This window comes from Aegilops tauschii, chromosome 7 (genome assembly GCF_002575655.3).
Source record: "Aegilops tauschii subsp. strangulata cultivar AL8/78 chromosome 7, Aet v6.0, whole genome shotgun sequence".
Taxonomy (NCBI): domain Eukaryota; kingdom Viridiplantae; phylum Streptophyta; class Magnoliopsida; order Poales; family Poaceae; genus Aegilops; species Aegilops tauschii.
In genome coordinates, this window is record NC_053041.3 from 149,587,526 (window position 1) to 149,604,071 (window position 16,546).

At 48.1% G+C, this 16,546-nt stretch overlaps 1 pseudogene; it reads left to right on the forward strand.

The window, feature by feature from the left end:
* Nucleotides 1–16,478, forward strand: LOC109754175 (uncharacterized; annotated as a pseudogene).
* The last annotated feature ends 68 nt before the right edge of the window (nt 16,479–16,546 follow it).

Here is a 16,546-nt window from a genome sequence, read left to right on the forward strand (position 1 = left end):
ATGCCCACGGCTAAGAGATCCAGGGCGAGGGCGAGGGCGAAGGCTGCCAAGGCCAAGGCCGCGGAAGCAGCCAAGACGGCCAGGGCGAGCGCCTATCAGGCCACGAGGGCAGCTGACGCGGAGGCTGAAGAAGCTGCCATGGCCGCCTTGGAAGCCGCCGAGACGGCCAGAATCAGGGCTGAAGGAGCTGCCGCCAAGGCGAGAGAAGCCGCGGGCGAGACGAGTCGGCCAGAGGAGGAGGAGGAGACGGAGTGGGCGCAGTGAGAGGAAGAGCTGTTCGCCTCCAAGTTCCGTCGTTACTGGGACACATTCTACGCCTTCCGCGGCGTCCGTCGCTCCCGTACCTTCCTTCAAACCAGTGAGTGAGAGCTTGCTCTTCCCTGCCTCCATTCCACAATTTGTCTATAGCTTTTCACAAAGTTTGTATTTAAAAAAAAAAATCTATAGACACTACATTACGGAACAAGGATAGTATATTTTTCGAAAATATCTTATTTCATTCTTTCATTAACTTGGTATTAATGGATCAATGCAGCGTCTATCCCCGCCATGCGTTACACGTACCCTGCCCCTGATAACAGCCCCAAGGCCATGGAGACTCTATAATGTCGGTCAAGATCGCGGCAATCAAAGAGTGCTTACGCTGGCCACTGCAAGTGTTTGGTCTCGTTGCTGCACGCGACAACTTGGATCACATGCGCAACATTATTTTTCACCGTTCGAGAAATAACTGCCAAACCATCACCGAAGAGGTTTGTATGTTCTTACCCCTCCGTTTTCCTTTCCAAGTTGCTTCTCTGTCAATTGTTTACTCTCATATATATGGAATACATTAGGTTGGTTGTTGCACTATATCCACTTGATGCAGCCTTACTATTGATGTAATAGAGCATAATTACGAGCTTTGCTACATCAACGGACAATTACGGGCTGGTTACGGGGCGAGGTTGAGTTGTCAAACTGTTATTGGATTAAAGAGGGAGGAAGGGCCCCACCCACCTGAAAATCAGGGGGGGGGGCAAGATTAGTTTGTTGGAAGGGGTCCGTTGCAACCCCGTAATCAGTCCGTGCGTGTACCATTTTTGGCATAATTACTCACCTACATAGTTGTTCCGCTCATGCAGGATCCATATCTTGCATTGACCGGCCCTAGTCGAGCTATTGCCGTGTCGGTGGACCCTTCATACGTTGAGGTTTCCCTAAAAGTCAAGGGCGCTACTAAAGCCGAGGATAAAGACCTGAGCGATCTCGTTTTCGTGCACAGAACCGGACTTTTTCTGAGCGGTCTTTACCCTAGTAGGCTCAGCACGTTGGAACTCGCCTTCGACCATGTTACCCGCTCCGTGGAGGCTACAATCTGTGTAAAACTAATTGATGGGTCATGGCCAACCGGTTTCGGAGGTGTGATCACTGCCAGCAGCAGTTCTCGTGATGACCTGAAAGTCAAGTTACTTGATTCCGGAGATGACGGGTTGCCCGTAGATGCCAATGGCGTGATCAAGCTCTCGCGTTGTGTGGTTTCTGTTGGACATGTAGAGTCTCTGAACGTTTATGTCACTGCAGGTCGAGTTGATGAGAAACAAGTTGTTGAGAGTGGCAGGGCAACTTTTACGGCGCAGAGGGCTGGTGTTAGCCTCAGTGAGCTCTGCCTTGGCTTTTGTAGTATGAATGTTTGTGACACCCGAGTTTTTATTTGGATTTTTTTAAAAGATTTTTTTTTGACTTGAGGGAGGTGATTTAATTTTTTTTTTCAAAAAAAGAACTCTCCCTTTCAAATATTTTTTTATGGCAAAAGTTTTATTTGGATTCACCCAAGATCTGTCTTTGGTCTTGGAGGTTCTTGCCTTTCATTTGGACTCAAGACAAAATACTTTTCACTTGGGAAAATGCCTTTTGAAAATCTCTTTGAAATTTGCACTATGGCTTTTGGAATAATCCTTTACCACTTTCAACATTTCCCTCTTGCCATGGCCTTAGTGCAAATACTCTCTCCTAACCCTCCCCTCATCTTTGGATCATGTTTGGCATCTAATCCAGCAAGTTGAACCTCCCCTATGTCTATTTTTCCATTTAAATCTTATTCAAATAAATTTCTGTCCTCTATTCTATCCACTGGTGATTTACAACGGAACTCTACTTTCTGTTTTGATTTTTGCCCCCAAACCAACTCCCCTCCCTAGTACTTTGAACCCTCAACCAAGATCCATGAAGATCCACTGGTCTTCAGTTCAAATTTTTCAAACTACACTTGCTGCAAGTTTGGACCAGATTTGTCAAATTTGGTGAAATTCATTCAAAACCTTCTCCAAAAATTCCAAGTAAAATCAGGCAGCCTCTGGGTGCATTGAGTGGTCACCTCACCAAGTGCCAGCTCCAGATTTTTTTTTCTCATAGCCAAATCATTCTGTCGAGCACCTGCAGTGCATGGTCATTGTCTAGTTCAGAAAATTCAGAGAACAGTTCAGTGGCTTACTGTCGTTTTCTTCAGAGATGGTTGTCGATCTCGCCAGTGCCACTGTGTCGCCTTGCTCCTCGTCCCCCCCTTGTTCCTGCACCGCACGAACGCCTGGCACCTTGCGGGCGTCGGCGACGAGCAGCAGAAGGTGCGCCGCCCCGTGACCGACGCCAGCGGCGGCTTTGCGGCCGCCAGCGGGAGGCACGGCGCCGACGACGCCACCCAGCGCCGCCCAAACCACTGGAGCTTGCCGCGTGGCCTTCCACTCCCCCGAACGCGCTGCCGCTCTCGTCGTGAACCGCAGGGCGCGGAGCGCGCTCTCTGCCGCCGTCGAGCCCGTGCGGTCATCTCACCGTGGACCGACACCATTACGCCAAGACCAACTCCGTTTAGCTGTGGAATGACACCAGTAACCTCCACTGATGCTGCCTGTCCACTCAAACCTCCTGCCAATCCACTGCATCGCCGTAATCGCTCGCCGGAGATTCTCCGTTCACGGCCACCCCGTCGATCCGCCTATAAATAGAGGCCCCGAGCTTCAACTCGAGCATCCATCATCCCTGCACTCCACCTAGAGCACGCCTAGCCACTGGAAGAGCCCCGAGGAGGTCTCCTTCCTCTACTCCGGCCGCCGCGACCCGCCACGGGATCCAGCTCGATTCGCCCCCGTGTGTGCACCTCCGCCTCCCTTCTCTTGCCAGTAGCTTCACTATGCATCCCTCCTTCTGACCCGCGCTTCAATTCGAAGTTTGCAGCCCTCCACCGGAGTTCCCCATCCTCACCCGAGCCGCCGTCCGCCGGAGATAGTGTCGCCGTCGACGTGGTGCTCCCCGTTGGTCGAGTCCACCACCCACTGACGCGGGAGAGCACGCTGAAGCTCTTGGTACCCTCCGATCCTCCTAACTCGCCGTGGTTCGACGCCGGCATCCACCGCAGTCTTCGGGCGCCGGCGAGCTTTTCAAACCTGACATGTGGACCCCGCATGTCAGCCTCTGTTCTATTCTTTCGCGAACCGTTTTCTGTTGGCGCCTTAGGGCAAATACGTTTTCCCTCTTGAGCTTGCGCATTTCCAATCGAACCGTTTTCTGTTTTCTCAGTTAAAACCCTGGAACTTTTCTGTTTCATTACAGATAAGTCCCTGGACAGAAACCTTTATAACTTTTTAATAAAAAGGGATTTTTGAGTGATTCTTTTTCTGACAATCTTCAAATTTTGTCTAGTTTTTTATGGGATTTATTTGAAAAATATTTGGAAAAGTTTCTGTGCACCCATTGGTTTTCACGTTAGTGCCCGTTTTCGTGATTGCCGTAGGTTCCGGAAGAGGTGACGGAGCCGCGAACTTTGCCGAGCTAGACTCCGACTTCTCCGAACCAGGCAAGCATGTTTGAACATTTGATATGATGAGTGTTTGCATGTTTGCTTGAAAGTTTGTGCGTGGCATATGAGTGCCGGTAAATACCTCGTTGCTTGTAAGGCAACTACCCGCATGTTCCAAAGTCGCGATGATCTCTGATGAGAGATGGCCTAATCATGTGGTGACATGAAGGGCGGCAAGGTGGTACTGTTGTAGCATACCAGCCTTGCGTCATCCGACTTTCTCCGACGTTAACGTGGACGGAGTCACGTTATCGTTCTTTTCCCGCATATTCCAGAGTTGCGATGATCTCTGATGAGAGAATGGCCTAATCATGTGGTGACATGAAGGGCAGCAAGGTGGTACTGTTGTAGCATACCAGCCTTGCGTCATCCGACTTCCTCCGACGTTAACGTGGACGGAGTCACGTTATCGTTCTTTCCCCCTTCCGTGCTACCACATGTTTCATTTGCCAGGATGCGGTTTAGTAAGTTGGTAACCTCTTTCCGTGTACACACCAAACAGAGAGGCCGGGATGATGGTACCTTGGCCCAGGATTAAAGCCAGTCATCCGGTCAGGGGGCATGGGTGTTTCCGGTTGGGACCGAGAGGGGGGGCACCCCCTTAGAGCGCGCGTATAGAAATTTGATCCCATGCTACGCGAGGTTGTAGCCTCCCCGTCTCAAGGTTTTTCTTGAACGTTGCCGAGGGTGATCCCTGGCTTCGGAAGGTTGAATTGGGTGTGTACTGGTTAGACGTGTTTCTTCCAAAACACCGTAGACGGAACTAGTCCCCGTGACTACTGAAATCCGTTGGCTGTGGTTAAAGTACAAACTCTGCAGAGTCAATTCCTTCCAAATCATCGTATCCATGATCAAGTAGTATAATCAGTATATCCATATCTATCCGCGTGAAAACTTGTCCTCGGTGAACAAGCTCAAATGGTAAATCCTGTTTAATTATTATTCCTGTGGATGGACTAAATTTTTATTCGTTTCGTACTTGTGATAATTTATGTTCCCGAACTATTGTATTATTGAGCTACAATATAAGCCCTTTATGTGACGTCGCTCAGACGTCCGACTGTGGCATGTTCGTCTTTTATTTTCTGTTATAAGCCCTTTATGTGATGTCGCTCAGACGTCCGACTGTGGCATTATTATTCTCGCAGTTTCCTCTCGAGGAGTCATTCAGACACTCGTTTGGCACCAGTATTATCATTCTTGCATTTTCCAATCGAGGAGTCATTCAGACACTCGTTTGGCACCAGTATTATCATTCTTGCATTTTCCTCTCGAGGAGTCATTCAGACACTCGTTTGGCACCAGTATTATTATTCTTGCTTTTTTTCCTCTCGAGGAGTCATTCAGACCCTCGTCTGGCACCAGTATTACTATTTTTGCATTTTCCTCTCGAGGAGTCATTCAGACACTCGTTTGGCACCAGTATTACTATTTTGCAGTTTCCGCTCGAGGCGTCATTCAGACCCTCGCTTGGCACCCAGTATTTATTATCTCTATGTCTGAACGCACTGGATAAATTGTTCATATGCTTCATGTTTACATTTGTTATATCTTATGTCCGAACTGTCTTGCGAGTACTTTCATAGTACTCACCTGGCTTGTTGATTTGGCCAGATGTTGACGAAGGCGATCTCTTGGATGAAGAGTTTGATAGCGCGTCCGAGGCCTAGAGGAGTCCCAGTCAGTCCTGCGCGATCCCGGATATTGGTCACTTGTATTATATACGCTTCCGCCACCCATAATAATTCTCCTCGAGCCTCACTCCGACGCTCGATGAGCTGTAGTCTTCAGGAGTCATATCACTCGCTTCGCGGTGATATTTCCACCACCGTTATTATCGTGAGTTAGTAGTATGCCACCCTATCCGCCGTCTTGTTTTATCGGCGTGCATGTAATAAATTGTTGGACAGTCTCCGCTCAACCTTGTATTATATTTAGTACTCCTGGTATTTTTCTTCTGTGACCAAGATATTGTCTACCAGTGAGAAGGAATTCTTCCTTACTGGTCCGTAAAAGGGATTGGTCTCTCAATAATTATTTTATTGAAAAACCGGTCGTGACAAGCTTGGTATCAGAGCCAGGCTGACTGTAGGAAGCCACTAGGTGCGATCACTAATCGGTTATTAGCGTCTTTTGTGCTTTTTCAGCTTTTTGCAATTGTAGCTATTTTCTGTTGGTCATCATAAATTTATGACATGACTACTCAGGATTTTTGCCTACTTTTGTAGATGGCTGGCAGCAGCTGTGAGAATCGAGTGTTCACGAACGTGCCCGAGGGGTTTGTCAAGCTCCTCGTCTCCATCACCAAGCTCGCGATCGGGCCAGCAGCTCGCCCGGAGTTCACACTCTATCAGCACAAGCTCAGTGACGACGTGTCTATGCACCAAGCTGTGGTGCAATTCAAGGGAGGACGTTCTGCAGCTCGCCACTTCCGTTTTGTGGGAAGGGCCATGCCTACGGAGAGGCATGCCATGCAGATGGCTGCCCGTGAGGCGATAGCTCGCCTTCGGGACATCCTTCCTACGATGAAGACTCGTCGCTACCGATACCTCCCATGCCATGTGCCATACACCAGCCACTATGCGTTCGCCTGCCATCGGGGAGAGCGAGATGAAGCCATCGAGATGGTTGTGGAGTATCTCAAGGCGCTGGAGGAGTCTTTCGATAACCTCGTGGACGATCTTGTGGCTGCCCGCATGGACTTAGTCCGGGGCGGTCCTGCCAGCAGGAAGGAGCTTCTCAACACGGCGCCGCCTCTGACATTCGTCTCGTCTTCAGCCTCGTATGCACCGGCCATTTTGGCCACTGCTCGCCGTCTGCCTACCACTGAGGAGTTCGACCGAGTCATCGCTCCTACTCCAATCAGAGCCGCACCGCCTGCCGCACCCGCTCTACCACCAGTCGCCCCCGCACCATCACCGCAGCGCAGCGTCACGCGCCAGGAGCCAGCTAGAGAGGAGGTGGAGGTTGATTCTCCTGGACCGCTGAGTCTTGCCATCGGCAAGGGAAAGGAAATCTTCACCATCTCCGACTGAGAGCACCGAGTAGCCGCGCGTTATGTCTGCTTGTATGATGTGCTGTTTTATCTGTACGCTAGTTTGTATTGGTGTGTTTGCTGCCTTCCGGAGTAGTACGCTAGTCTAAATAACATGTCAGGATGTGTACGCGCATCCTGAGTGCTGTATCGTGTGTTTGCTTTTCGCATGTAAGATTTATGTTAAGCAGTTCTTCTCCATGCAAAATCGCTTATGTTTTCTTGAAAACCTTGAGATCTTTTAAATTTGTTGCCTTTGCAAGATTTTCCTTGTGCTGCACAGTTTTTCTCATGGGTTTTGCAATATAATACCCCAGACTGGAAAATGTCTCGCCCATGGACTCGCTCCATGCCCACTCAGCCAGAAGAGGTTTACGGGACACAGACTAGCAACAATTTCACTCAGGGTCAGTCCAGTCAACACGACAGCGAAGCAGCCCTGTCTCAAGTATGCCGTCTCTTCGAGCAAAGCCAGCAACAGCACCAAGAGATGATGAACCATGTCATCAATATGGGAAACCACCGTGAGCCCTATCAACAGCATTCCAAGTTATCTGAGTTACAGAAGACTCGCCCCTCAACTTTTGCTCACACCGATAGGCCGCTGGAAGCCGATGATTGGCTTCGTGACATTGAAAGGAAGCTGATCATTGCTCAGTGTTCAGATCATGAGAAGGTGCTTTATGCACCACACTACCTTACTGGAGCAGCTGCAGCATGGTGGGAAAATTTCCTGCACATGCATCCCAGTGAACGCAACATCACCTGGGAAGAGTTCAAGGAAGGATTCCATGGGGCACACATCCCCAGGAGCATCCTAAAGATCAAGAAGAGGGAGTTTGATGACCTGAAGCAGAGAGGCATGTCAGTAACAGAATGGTCAGTTTACCCAGCTGTCTCGTTATGCCTACGACGAGCACATGACAGAAAATAAGAAGATGGAAAAATTCCTGGACGGCCTGGCACCAGCACTAAGATGCCAACTGATTGTACACACCTTTCCGGATTTTAAGACTCTGGTGGACAAGGCCATCACCTTGGAGAACGAGCGCCGTAGTCTGGAAGATATCCGTAAGCGGAAGAGGGACAAGACAACTCTTGCTCGCCACAACCGAAGCAAGGCTGAGGTTCCACGAACAGACACAAGGAGACCCACGACTACTGGACCAAGGCCCGTCGGACAGTTTCATGCCAGGGACAAGGAGTACACGTACCGTCCAGGGGTCACCTTCTATGCTTGTGGTCAAGAAGGGCATTATGCTAAACAGTGCCCAAAGCCAAGGAACCCGGCACCCAAGCCAGACAATGGTGGGAACAATCCAGCCCCCAAGCGCAACAATTTCAACCCCAACAACAACCACAGGAAGGGTCACCTGAACCATGTGACCAGGGAAGAGGCGCAGAATGCCCCAGACATCGTGCTCGGTACATTCCCTGTCAACACAGTACCTGCCACGGTTTTGTTTGATTCTGGAGCTTCCCATTCGTTCGTTTCGAAGAGTTTTGTTTTGCAACATGGTTTTCCGATACTTCCCTTGGAAAAATCTATGATCATCAAGTCCCCCGGAAATAAGCAAATCGCTCAGGGTTACTGCCGAGGAGTGGTCATTGAATTCGAAGGACTACAATTCCACGCAAATCTCATCGTGTTGGAGAGTAAGGGACTGGATGTCATTTTAGGGATGGACTGGTTGACCACCAACAAAGGATTCATCGACTGTTTCAATCGGACAGTGATTCTCACTCACCATCACGGCAAGACAATAAGAGTTTCCGCTCAAGAAAGGCCGCGATCACAGCAACCAAAACTGAACAAAATGGACATTGCAGAACTGAGAAAAGTTCCAGTGGTATGCGAGTTTCCTGATGTGTTCCCTGAAGAACTACCCGGCATGCCACCAGACCGAGAGATAGAATTCAGCATCGAACTAGCACCTGGCACCGCTCCCATCTATAAGAAGCCATATAGAATGGCACCCTCAGAATTGGTGGAGTTGAAGAAGCAGATAAAGGAATTATTGGACAAAGGATTTATTCGAGCCAGCTCCTCACCATGGGGTTCGCCTGTGTTGTTCGCAAAGAAAAAGGATGGGACACTGAGACTGTGTATAGACTATCGAGCCCTCAACATGGTCACCATCAAAAACAAATATCCGATGCCACGGATAAATGATTTGTTTGACCAGCTCGCACAAGCCAAGGTATTCTCAAAGATTGATTTGAGATCGGGATATCACCAATTGAAAGTACGGACAGAAGATATCCCCAAGACAGCATTCACTTCCAGATATGGGTTATACGAGTTTACAGTGATGCCTTTTGGACTAACGAACGCCCCCGCATATTTCGTCCACCTCATGAACAAAGTGTTCATGAAATTCATGGACAAATTTGTTGTGGTATTCATTGACGATATTCTGGTTTACTCAAGGACACCAGAAGAGCATGCTGAGCACCTCAGAATTGTTTTGGGAGAATTGAGGAAACATCAGTTGTACGCCAAATTCAGCAAGTGCGAATTTTGGCTAAGACAAGTTGGTTTCTTAGGCCATATACTGAACCAAGAAGGCGTGGCCGTAGACCCAGAAAAAGTCAAGGCCATACTGGACTGGAAGCCACCCGCCAACGTTACTGATGTGCGGAGTTTCCTAGGAATGGCCGGATATTACAGAAGATTTATTGAAGGATTCTCCACTGTGGCAAAACCTATGACACAGTTGCTCAAGAAGGACAAGAAATTTGTATGGACGGAAGCATGCGAGCAGAGCTTCCAAGAACTAAAGAAGAAGCTGACAACCGCACCGGTATTAACTGTGCCAGACCTACACAAGAGCTTTGAAGTGTATTGTGACGCGTCCCGAAAAGGTCTCGGATGTGTACTAATGCAGGATGGCAAAGTAGTCGCATATGCCTCACGGCAGCTGCGAAAACATGAGGAAAATTACCCAACACATGACTTGGAGCTAGCAGCAGTTATACATGCACTCAAGGAGTGGAGGCACTTTCTGTTGGGAAATCGCTGTGAAATATATACGGACCATAAGAGCCTCAAATATATTTTCACACAGCCAGAGCTAAATTTACGCCAACGACGCTGGTTGGAATTGGTCAAGGACTATGATGTCGGCATTCACTACCACCCAGGGAAAGCAAATGTAGTGGCAGATGCCCTTAGTCGAAACCCCAGCCCGGACAATGACGGTCCGCAAAACTTGAGGCCTGAGTTTCAGCAAGAGTTCACTAGGCTCAACATGATGTTAGTCTCTGAGGGCACCGTATCAAATCTTGAGATACAACCCACCCTGGTGGAACAAATTAAGAAGGCTCAACAGGGACATCCCAACATCGAGGGTATAAAGAAGAAAATGAACCTTGGTAAGGCTTCAGAGTTCGTCACCGACAGTGAAGGGACACTATGGTACGGAGACAGACTTTGCGTACCAAACATTGAGGAACTCAAGCAACAAATCTTAACCGAAAGCCACACCGCTCCATACTCGATCCATCCTGGAGGAACCAAAATGTACAAGGACATTCAGGAAAGATTTTGGTGGCACGGTATGAAAAGAGATATAGCCACATTTATTGCTTGTTGCGATTCATGTCAGCGCATCAAGGCTGAGCATCAAAAGCCAGCAGGGCTACTCCAGCCTAACAGGATACCGGAGTGGAAATGGGATGAAATAGGAATGGATTTCATCGTCGGACTACCCCGATCACAACGTGGGAATGACGCCATATGGGTCATCACAGACCGACTAACCAAGGTTGCTCATTTCATTCCAGTGAAGACTACCTACTCCACACAAAGACTGGCCAAACTTTATCTCTCCCGTATAGTTTGCTTGCATGGAGTCCCAAAGACTATAATATCAGACCGAGGCACACAATTCGTCTCCAAATTTTGGGATCACCTACAACAAGCTCTGGGCACGCAACTAACTTTCAGTACAACGTACCACCCTCAGACTGATGGACAAATGGAACGCGCAAACCAAATCCTAGAGGATATGCTAAGAGCCTGTGTGCTCACCTATGGATCCAGTCGGGAAGAGAGTTTGCCGTATGCCGAATTTGCTTACAACAACAGTTACCAATCCAGCTTACAAATGGCACCCTTTGAAGCATTGTACGGACGAAGGTGTCGTACCCCACTGAATTGGTCAGAAACAGGTGACAGCCGTATCTTCGGCCCGGACATGCTTAAAGATGCCGAGGAGAAAGTTAAACAAATCAGGGACAGACTCAAGACAGCACAGAGCCGACAAAAGAGCTACTATGATCAGAAGCATCGTGATGTCAGCTTTGAACCCGGTGATTCCGTATACCTCCGAGTATCTCCTATGAGGGGTCTGCAACAGTTCAAAATTAAGGGGAAGCTAGCCCCAAGATTTATTGGACCATTTTGTGTAAAGGCACGAAGAGGCACGGTAGCCTACCAACTAGACCTACCCAAGGAGCTGTCAGACGTCCATGACGTATTCCACGTCTCATAGTTGAGGAAATGTGTGAGTAACCCGGAGAAGCATGTACCTCATGAGAACATTGATATGCAGCCAGATCTCACCTACAGAGAAAGGCCGGTAAAGATATTGGAGGAATCTGAAAAAAGGACCCGTCAGAAAACGACAAGGTTTTTCAGGGTTCAGTGGAGCAACCACACTGAGGATGAAGCTACATGGGAAAGGGAAGATTTCCTCCGGGCAGAGTATCCATATCTATTTGAGGACCAGCAGAAATCTCGAGGACGAGATTTTTCCTAAGGGGGTAGGTGTTGTGACACCCAAGTTTTTATTTGGATTTTTTTTAAAGATTTTTTTTTGACTTGAGGGAGGTGATTTAATTTTTTTTTCAAAAAAAGAACTCTCCCTTTCAAATATTTTTTTATGGCAAAAGTTTTATTTGGATTCACCCAAGATCTGTCTTTGGTCTTGGAGGTTCTTGCCTTTCATTTGGACTCAAGACAAAATACTTTTCACTTGGGAAAATGCCTTTTGAAAATCTCTTTGAAATTTGCACTATGGCTTTTGGAATAATCCTTTACCACTTTCAACATTTCCCTCTTGCCATGGCCTTAGTGCAAATACTCTCTCCTAACCCTCCCCTCATCTTTGGATCATGTTTGGCATCTAATCCAGCAAGTTGAACCTCCCCTATGTCTATTTTTCCATTTAAATCTTATTCAAATAAATTTCTGTCCTCTATTCTATCCACTGGTGATTTACAACGGAACTCTACTTTCTGTTTTGATTTTTGCCCCCAAACCAACTCCCCTCCCTAGTACTTTGAACCCTCAACCAAGATCCATGAAGATCCACTGGTCTTCAGTTCAAATTTTTCAAACTACACTTGCTGCAAGTTTGGACCAGATTTGTCAAATTTGGTGAAATTCATTCAAAACCTTCTCCAAAAATTCCAAGTAAAATCAGGCAGCCTCTGGGTGCATTGAGTGGTCACCTCACCAAGTGCCAGCTCCAGATTTTTTTTTCTCATAGCCAAATCATTCTGTCGAGCACCTGCAGTGCATGGTCATTGTCTAGTTCAGAAAATTCAGAGAACAGTTCAGTGGCTTACTGTCGTTTTCTTCAGAGATGGTTGTCGATCTCGCCAGTGCCACTGTGTCGCCTTGCTCCTCGTCCCCCCCTTGTTCCTGCACCGCACGAACGCCTGGCACCTTGCGGGCGTCGGCGACGAGCAGCAGAAGGTGCGCCGCCCCGTGACCGACGCCAGCGGCGGCTTTGCGGCCGCCAGCGGGAGGCACGGCGCCGACGACGCCACCCAGCGCCGCCCAAACCACTGGAGCTTGCCGCGTGGCCTTCCACTCCCCCGAACGCGCTGCCGCTCTCGTCGTGAACCGCAGGGCGCGGAGCGCGCTCTCTGCCGCCGTCGAGCCCGTGCGGTCATCTCACCGTGGACCGACACCATTACGCCAAGACCAACTCCGTTTAGCTGTGGAATGACACCAGTAACCTCCACTGATGCTGCCTGTCCACTCAAACCTCCTGCCAATCCACTGCATCGCCGTAATCGCTCGCCGGAGATTCTCCGTTCACGGCCACCCCGTCGATCCGCCTATAAATAGAGGCCCCGAGCTTCAACTCGAGCATCCACCATCCCTGCACTCCACCTAGAGCACGCCTAGCCACTGGAAGAGCCCCGAGGAGGTCTCCTTCCTCTACTCCGGCCGCCGCGACCCGCCACGGGATCCAGCTCGATTTGCCCCCGTGTGTGCACCTCCGCCTCCCTTCTCTTGCCAGTAGCTTCACTATGCATCCCTCCTTCTGACCCGCGCTTCAATTCGAAGTTTGCAGCCCTCCACCGGAGTTCCCCATCCTCACCCGAGCCGCCGTCCGCCGGAGATAGTGTCGCCGTCGACGTGGTGCTCCCCGTTGGTCGAGTCCACCACCCACTGACGCGGGAGAGCACGCTGAAGCTCTTGGTACCCTCCGATCCTCCTAACTCGCCGTGGTTCGACGCCGGCATCCACCGCAGTCTTCGGGCGCCGGCGAGCTTTTCAAACCTGACATGTGGACCCCGCATGTCAGCCTCTGTTCTATTCTTTCGCGAACCGTTTTCTGTTGGCGCCTTCGGGCAAATACGTTTTCCCTCTTGAGCTTGCGCATTTCCAATCGAACCGTTTTCTGTTTTCTCAGTTAAAACCCTGGAACTTTTCTGTTTCATTACAGATAAGTCCCTGGACAGAAACCTTTATAACTTTTTAATAAAAAGGGATTTTTGAGTGATTCTTTTTCTGACAATCTTCAAATTTTGTCTAGTTTTTTATGGGATTTATTTGAAAAATATTTGGAAAAGTTTCTGTGCACCCATTGGTTTTCACTTTAGTGCCCGTTTTCGTGATTGCCGTAGGTTCCGGAAGAGGTGACGGAGCCGCGAACTTCGCCGAGCTAGACTCCGACTTCTCCGAACCAGGCAAGCATGTTTGAACATTTGATATGATGAGTGTTTGCATGTTTGCTTGAAAGTTTGTGCGTGGCATATGAGTGCCGGTAAATACCTCGTTGCTTGTAAGGCAACTACCCGCATGTTCCAAAGTCGCGATGATCTCTGATGAGAGATGGCCTAATCATGTGGTGACATGAAGGGCGGCAAGGTGGTACTGTTGTAGCATACCAGCCTTGCGTCATCCGACTTTCTCCGACGTTAACGTGGACGGAGTCACGTTATCGTTCTTTTCCCGCATATTCCAGAGTTGCGATGATCTCTGATGAGAGAATGGCCTAATCATGTGGTGACATGAAGGGCAGCAAGGTGGTACTGTTGTAGCATACCAGCCTTGCGTCATCCGACTTCCTCCGACGTTAACGTGGACGGAGTCACGTTATCGTTCTTTCCCCCTTCCGTGCTACCACATGTTTCATTTGCCAGGATGCGGTTTAGTAAGTTGGTAACCTCTTTCCGTGTACACACCAAACAGAGAGGCCGGGATGATGGTACCTTGGCCCAGGATTAAAGCCAGTCATCCGGTCAGGGGGCATGGGTGTTTCCGGTTGGGACCGAGAGGGGGGCACCCCCTTAGAGCGCGCGTATAGAAATTTGATCCCATGCTACGCGAGGTTGTAGCCTCCCCGTCTCAAGGTTTTTCTTGAACGTTGCCGAGGGTGATCCCTGGCTTCGGAAGGTTGAATTGGGTGTGTACTGGTTAGACGTGTTTCTTCCAAAACACCGTAGACGGAACTAGTCCCCGTGACTACTGAAATCCGTTGGCTGTGGTTAAAGTACAAACTCTGCAGAGTCAATTCCTTCCAAATCATCGTATCCATGATCAAGTAGTATAATCAGTATATCCGTATCTATCCGCGTGAAAACTTGTCCCCGGTGAACAAGCTCAAATGGTAAATCCTGTTTAATTATTATTCCTGTGGATGGACTAAATTTTTATTCGTCTCGTACTTGTGATAATTTATGTTCCCGAACTATTGTATTATTGAGCTACAATATAAGCCCTTTATGTGACGTCGTTCAGACGTCCGACTGTGGCATGTTCGTCTTTTATTTCTGTTATAAGCCCTTTATGTGATGTCGCTCAGACGTCCGACTGTGGCATTATTATTCTCGCAGTTTCCTCTCGAGGAGTCATTCAGACACTCGTTTGGCACCAGTATTATCATTCTTGCATTTTCCTCTCGAGGAGTCATTCAGACACTCGTTTGGCACCAGTATTATCATTCTTGCATTTTCCTCTCGAGGAGTCATTCAGACACTCGTTTGGCACCAGTATTATTATTCTTGCTTTTTTTCCTCTCGAGGAGTCATTCAGACCCTCGTTTGGCACCAGTATTACTATTTTTGCATTTTCCTCTCGAGGAGTCATTCAGACACTCGTTTGGCACCAGTATTACTATTCTGCAGTTTCCGTTCGAGGCGTCATTCAGACCCTCGCTTGGCACCCAGTATTTATTATCTCTATGTCTGAACGCACTGGATAAATTGTTCATATGCTTCATGTTTACATTTGTTATATCTTATGTCCGAACTGTCTTGCGAGTACTTTCATAGTACTCACCTGGCTTGTTGATTTGGCCAGATGTTGACGAAGGCGATCTCTTGGATGAAGAGTTTGATAGCGCGTCCGACGCCTAGAGGAGTCCCAGTCAGTCCTGCGCGGTCCCGGATATTGGTCACTTGTATTATATACGCTTCCGCCACCCGTAATAATTCTCCTCGAGCCTCACTCCGATGCTCGATGAGCTGTAGTCTTCAGGAGTCATATCACTCGCTTCGCGGTGATATTTTCACCACCGTTATTATCGTGAGTTAGTAGTATGCCACCCTATCCGCCGTCTTGTTTTATCGGCGTGCATGTAATAAATTGTTGGGCAGTCTCCGCTCAACCTTGTATTATATTTAGTACTCCTGGTATTTTTCTTCTGTGACCAAGATATTGTCTACCAGTGAGAAGAGAATTCTTCCTTACTGGTCCGTAAAAGGGATTGGTCTCTCAATAATTATTTTATTGAAAAACCGATCGTGACAATGTTACCGTTGCTTGGTCCTGTTTCCGTCATGAGTGGTAACTCTCTTGGAAGGCTGGTGTTGGCGGGAAAGGAAACACCATTAGTTGAACCGACTTATGTTTCCCTGTCTAGTGGGTGTTGTACCATTTGCATGCTCAACTGGTGTATGGTGTTGGTGTTTTGTTGTAGTACTAGCTAATGATGATATGGGAATATATATGTTCTAGTGTTGTTGCTTGTATGGATCAGAAAGTAATATTTGGCCACTTCGCTAGCTCTAGTTTATACTTATGTATGTGTAATTGTTTCGACTAACTCATTTTGGCTCAAGACATAAGTGAGATATAATTGCTTTTTTTACATGAGCATATAATTGCCTCTTGAAATAGAAAATATCTATATAGTCCTTTCAGATGTGTGTATACTAGATGACACCCTGCTCGTTGCTGCCGGAGTTGCCTACAATATATTTCAGTGAGATTCGGGTATATAACTGAATATTTCGATTAACAATATGAGAACTAAAACTGAAAATACATGTAACTATGAAATATTTATTGAATATTTAATATAATTAAAACATTTGACTGTGTATGTAGAGATGAATATGCTAGCAGGAACCAACTACGAGTCCTGACTCTTGAGGGACATGGTACAAGATAAATTTACCAACAAAATCACTAGCTCAGGGGTACACATTTGCAA